This window comes from Vigna umbellata, chromosome 1 (genome assembly GCF_029865625.1).
Source record: "Vigna umbellata cultivar VRB3 chromosome 1, Vumbellata_1.0, whole genome shotgun sequence".
In the NCBI taxonomy this organism is placed as follows: Eukaryota; Viridiplantae; Streptophyta; class Magnoliopsida; order Fabales; family Fabaceae; genus Vigna; species Vigna umbellata.
In genome coordinates, this window is record NC_142165.1 from 29,549,880 (window position 1) to 29,557,097 (window position 7,218).

Here is a 7,218-nt window from a genome sequence, read left to right on the forward strand (position 1 = left end):
CTGGTTTTCGTCCCTCTTCCAAAGTAAGGTACGATTTGGTCCTCATTCTTTAGAAAAACGTTCGTTTTAGTCCTCAAAATTTTGTTTTTAGTCCTCGTTTTAGTCCTCAAAACGTTCGTTTTTTCGACTAAAACGAACGTTTTTTAAAGATTGAGGACCAAATCGTACCTTAGTTTGGAAGAGGGACGAAAACCAGAAACGGTCAATAGTTTAGGGACTAAAAACATATTTAACCCTAAAATTTTAAATAACTAACTGTTATCCTTAATATTCATTTTAAAATAAATAACTAAATTATTTTATAGATGTTAGAAGTTTTTAAAGTAAAACATAGTGACATTATATTGTATGACTAACATGACAAGAGAGTATTTATTTAAAAAGATTAATCTTTTTATTTTAATTTCAAGGCCTTTTAAAAGAATATCTTTTTAAAAAATTTAAAATGTCTAACAACATATTAAAGTAATTGGATTACATATAAAATTAAGAATTTCAAACTTACCGAAAAAGTAAGAATTTGAAATTTTTGTTTCTATTTATATTTTAGTCTTTGCAATCAAGCTAGACTGAACCTAGTCTAATTTGATTGAACATGACTCATTTTAATTTATTTCACCTTTCGATTAAGGTTGATTTAACTAATCATTTATACAAAATTTGACTTGTCTCGACCTTTGTGATAAAGTTGGACTCAACCAAATTGAACTCGATATAGACCTAGTCCAATTTGATAAAACATGAGTCATCTTGGTTCATTTCACCTTTCAGTTAAGATTGATTTGCACTGATTATCCATACAAAATTTAACTCGTCTCGACCTTCAGTTAGAACTGCTAAGGTTGTCTCAATTCGACTTTCGACCTCGAACTTGTCTCAACATTCAACTTAAACTGGTTTAACTTGAACTTCAAATCAGACAGACTTATCTTAATATTTGGTCTGAGCCCACTCAACTAAATTAGTCAACTTAACTAACTCAACTTAACTTTTAACTTATATCATAACTTTCAATTTATATCAGCTTGACTCAAATAAAACACGTAATAATAATTAATCTTTGGACCTTCTGATCCATATCTAAAAGTGAATTTGGTACCTTAAAAAACTATTTCCACTGTCAAATAAAGTTTTGTATAAACAACCTCCACCTACGAAGACAATAATACAACAATTTTTTGGACAAAGTCAAGAGTATTTCAAAAAGATAATAACCTCTATCAATCAAGATACGTGCAATAAAAAAACCAAAGTATAATTATCTAAAAATAAACGTATATCAATTTTGTTCATGTATTAAATAAATTATATATAAAAGCCTCATATGTTTAGTTAAGAGTACGTCATATATAAAGTATAAAGAATAATGATGCATAGACCAGTACAAATTTCTTATGGTAAAATATGTTTAGTTAAGAGTACGTGAGTTGTTGAAAATCTTTAATGTGTTTTATTTTTACGAATTGAAAAAAACGTAATTCCCTTAACATATTGTGAGTTGTCCGTAAATTTTAATATACGTTTATTTTTTTTTATGAATTAAAAAAGTACAAATCCCTTACATAACATGTTGTAGATGCTCCGAGGTGACGTATAATATCTAAGATGTTGATCTATCATTTTTTTATTATTAATTATTAATTCGTGCAAAAGTTCTAAATGACAATGACGACGAAAAACAATTGTGGTTGAACTTCAATAGACGTAACCGCCTTTGCCAATTAAGAAAGGAGTCTTTCGGTTTCCAATATTAACATCTTTTGTCAAATATCTATTTAAAAATGTGCCAAAACTAATACATCTAAAATCTAAAAGTAATAAAGAAAAAGACCTCTGTGTTCACTCTTTTACATAAAGTAAATAACTAATTTATTAAGAAAAATGAATAAATATCTTAAGCATAGAATTAAAGTAAATTTAAAAAGCAACTGTGATTATATCTTAAATCTATCTATATTGAAATAAATAAAAAATTTCACATGCAATATATAAGACTCTATAAAATATAAGAAATAGTTTTTATAATAGAGACATAATTATTTTGTTAATAGAAATTAGTTTAATTAAGTTCATTTTATAAAGTTTTTTATTTATCTAGAAAGTAGAATCCATTATTATAAGAAAACCTTTTTACACCGTTAAAAAAAGTTTTTATAACGATTTCATAACTTATATATAAAATAGACTTTCTATATCAATTTTGAAACTATATAAAAAATCCAATTGAAAAAGGAAAATTCTATATAAGAAAAAAACATTATTTTTATATTGGTTAAGGTGAAAAAGAGCATAAAAAGTGTTTCTTTCTATACCACTTTCTATTACCATTTTCTGTCTTTGTTTGCAATTTTATCATCGTGTTATTTATTATAACAAGTAGATTATAATCGGTATAAATGGTCTTTATAAAAAGAATTTTTTGGATATTTCTAAGTCTTTTGAATTTTCTACCCATTTGTTTAAAGATCAGAGCATACTATAAGACTCTTGGCGACGAGGTCTATCTTTTTATTCGATCAATTTGTTGAACAAAGTAAGTTCCTTTTTTACTTTTTTTAAAGTAATTTGGTCTTCAGTTTGCATGCATAGTTCTTGGAACTTGCATGTCTGATCTAAGAGCTCTTAATGAATTTATGTTCAATTAGAATTGTCAAGGTATGTTCAAAAAATTTATCTTAGCCTTCTTTATGCAAGTACTACCTTCTTTGTGGTTAGGCATGCTTGGAGGAAAAGGAGACAATGTATTGTGCCCATAGTCATGTAAGGAAAGTTAGTTATTTAAAATTGATTGTATTTTAGATTGGTATTGTTCTTTAATTCTGAATTAGATTGGCTGAATTTAGTGTATGATGTGAATTTGTTTGTTCAATAGTGTGATTAGGTGGATTGGTTGAATGGATGATTGAGGTCGATTTTCATATGTGTGTTTGTCTTTTCATGAGTTTGATTTAAATATTGGTAAATTTGGCTCAACTAGTTTTAGTTGGTGCATTTGATTTGGTATAACTTGTTTTGACTTATGAGAGGAAAGAAAAATACAAACTAAACCCAAGGGAATAAATTCACCTATATGATATGATTCTTAAATTATGCAAACTCTTTAGATGGTTGATTTACTTGTTGAGCAAGCGTAAAAGTCACGAAGTCAGGGATTCATGTAACTCCCTAAATTTCAGGGTGTCACGAGTTATTCACAAATCGATAAAATTCAAAACTTAATCATAGCGCGGAAACGTATTTTAAAAAAACTTTAAAATTTAAACGACATAATTTATTCAAAACATAATAGTTCAAAAACATTGGTCTAATGAAATAACGAAGGAAATAAAATAACTTCAATTACATTATTTTAAAGTTCAAAGGTAATAACTTTAAATAAAAATTCCAAGTCTGTCCCTGTCATCTCTCGAATCTATCATGTCTTAGCATCATCTGCAATATAATCTACTCACACATTATGATAATAACATCATTCACAACACACAAACACAAACACGTATGAGGTAAACTATCGATAAAATAATCATAATAATAATAAGATATAAACACATTGAATATATCAACCACAAGCCACCCTATACCCAACAGTAATAACAATAAGATTCTTAATCCTCTAACATAACAACTTAATCATAATAATTACTCAATTTTTGATCCTTGATCCTTGAACCTTAATGTCATCACTAACATCTCACACATAGACCCTTGGTTTATCCGCTCATTAACGCCTAAGCTAACTACCTACTATAACCATTATAGTAACACAACTATCAACATAACATCACTTGGGAATCCTCAAATACCATGATCATCATCATAGATACACCACCATCATGACTATCACAGTCATCAACAACATCATGAGCATTACCATACAATAACACCATAGTGGAAAGAATCAATCACACTCATGTACCCTACCTCACCGACTGTAGCTAGGGATGAATAAAAAATTTGTGCCAGCGAATATCCGTGTATAAAATTTGCAATGGATAGTTGGTACCTGTTGTTGATGGATTGACAAGTGTACCAAATCGCACAAATAATATAAAATGGTAAGGCCAAGTATCGTATCCCAGAAGACTCTCGACACTAGACAATTGTGTGATAACTCGAATAATTAAGACTTAAATAAAACAAGATATCATTTGTTTAAGATGAAAAATACTGAAAATTAAATATGAATGCAATTTGATTAATAGTAAAAGAGCACAGTGATAAACGAATGTTGTTTAATATGAGATGGGTATGTTGTTGGGGTTAGATTTCACCAAGTTTTCTCTCATGTAGGAAAGAATTCTCCTTTATGCATTAATGTTAACGTCACTCACTAAACCACCTAAACCCGATCCCTCAGCGCACCAGTTCATGCAATTCCTAGCATTCCTAGTAATTAAATGTGCAGATCAAGAGCTTAAAGACGACCAAGACTCATACCCTCATCCCTGAGCAATATTACTCTTGGAAGAATTCAACAAGGACCTGAATTGTAAGGAACCTCCCGACACTCATGCAATTCATAAATCATGCGATGAATGAGTTAAACAAAACATGTAATAAGCACAGATGAATTACTCTAACAATTAATGAAAAAAGCATGTGTTATTAATAATCAATTCAAATACATGAGAGTTCACAAGGTTACATCATCCCCCAACAAAAAATAGAGTTTAGTTCCCCACAGACATGAAGAGACTAGATGAATAATGGAAAAGCATGAGATAGCAAATCCCTAAAAGTAGAGGAAGAACGCTTTCGCATCCAAATCTGCCTTCAAAGAGTTGAAGAGAGTGTTGTTGTGCTGCTCCAGCCAGAGATACAAAACCTAGGAAGTGCAAGTCCTTAAATAGAACATAAAAATAACATAAAACAGGTCCAAGCCCACGAAATTGGCGCTCAAGCGCCCTAAATGGGGCGCCTGGGCGGTGTGCGGTGCATTTCTGGCGCTCAAGCGCCCTTGAGGGGCACCCGAGCGCAGTGCGGGACGAAAATCTTGCACTCTGGTTGAGTTTTATGCACTCTGGTTGACTTTTCTACATTCTGGTTGACTTTTCTGCATTCCAACTATTTGGTACTTTAACTCTTCTTTCAAATATTCCAATAGCCTACAAAATCAAGGGAATTTAGTAATAAATCATCAAGTCTAACCTCAACTTTCTTATTCACAAAACTAAAGCAAAAACATGATTACAAGAGAGTTTCTAAGCAGAAAAGGGTGCATTTAGTGTCAAAATTACATCATATATAACGGTATTTTCAACCGTTATCACAACCCCAAACATATAACTTTGCTTGTCCTCAAGCAAAACAGAATGTAACTCAACTTTTCAAAACAATCACTACAATGACTCAACATTTTTCAAAACTTTTTCTTCCAAGACAAGAGATCACTTTTATCAACTCAACATACAAATGTTAGTCAAGATGTACAAATGCCTTAATTTAATCAAAATCAATGTGATGCTCATATACTTCAACAGATGCTATCCTTAAGAATGATCAATCAACCAAGCAAAGATGTAATCATAAATTCAAAGAACTAATCCTTACCAAGGACAGTGTTTCACTTAAGCACTCAAAAGTTTATCACTCAACTTACAGGTGTATAGTGAGGTGTTGGTGTCTTTTTCACTCTGCTATCACAATGTCACACAAATTAACTGTCTTTCATTTAACCACAATCAAACATACTCACAAACAAGTTGTCATCACAATGGCTTTTCATGGCTTGTAGCTTGGCTAGGCTAAGAAGGAAATTGGTTTTTCTGGTCAGCAAAATCCTTGAGTTAAGAGAGACATTTATGATTTCATCATTCAAGCACAAACTCTCTTTTCCAGCTTTCCCTTGCATTGAGATTTTCTTTTCTTTTCTTTTCATTTTTCTTTTTCTTTTTCTTTTGCTTTTCATGTATTCACTGCTTAGCTCAATGCTTTTTCTTTTCCTTTCCCAATCTTTTCAGCAACCCCAAACTTGAACCTTTATCAATACCTCACAAATATTCTCAACTTAACTCAAGGTAAAGATTTTCACAAAGGGTTTTCAAAATTTGCATAAGGCTCAAGGTTCAAAGGATAATTTTCTTTTTAGTGGAATGAAATCATGTGAAGGTTAAGAAGAATAAGGGATAACAAAAGATGGCTTTGATCATATGAAACCTGCAAGCAAGTAGTTCAATCACAAAAAATATGAGCAAAATCATTCATGCTTCCAAAGGAGTAGCAATCATTCACAAAAAAATCTGAAGCCCAAAACGCACACAGGTAAACTCTCAAATCCCAGAATTCAGAAAAACATCTTGCTCAGTATCTTAATCAAATTTTACCTCAAGCACATGTTTCATACACTGTGAGCCATCACATGTATATCAGCACATCATGCATCATCTCAACATCAATATATACACTAGAATATCACAAAGCAATACTCATCAAAAAACACAACACGGTTGAATCAAAGCAGTGTGGTTCATTCAAGCAAAGTACAATAACAAAACAATTGATTAAAAGGAAAGGTTTAGAAAGCTGGGTTGCCTCCCAATAAGCGCTTCTTTAACGTCACTAGCTTGACACCATCTTCATCATCATAGCATTCATCAGTAGATGTTGTTAGTAACATCCATCAATAGATGTCTAGTCATCGTCTTCTTCCATAACAGCATCCATTAGTAGATGTTGTCATTCATCATCCTCATCATAGCAACATCCATCAGTAGATGTTGTAGAAGCATCCATCAATAGATACTATCATTATTGCCATCAGAAGCAGCATTTAACCTAAAAAAAACTCAAACACACAAAGAAAAAAATCAAATCAAAACCACACAATTAAATCAATTAAAAAGAAAAGTTCAGAAAAATGGGCTATCATTCATCGTAGCAGCATCCATCAGTAGATGTTGTTATCTGAATCCTCTTAGCATCCCCAGTAGATGTTGTCCAGCATCCATCAGCAGATGTTGTCATTACTGCAAAACAAAATCAAATCCACACCACACAACTAAATAAATAAATAGAAAAACAAAATCAGAAACAAGGTTGCCTCCCAGCATGCGCTTCTTTAACGTCACTAGCTTGACCCACTGCAATTGTCCTATGCCTCAATTGTTCCCTTTTCTGGATATATTTTTTTTCTTTTTGTTGAATTTTTTCAAGAATTTAATATAACCAGGAACCTGTTGCAGTGTCCCAATCATAGGAATTTTAATCTCCAATTTCTTG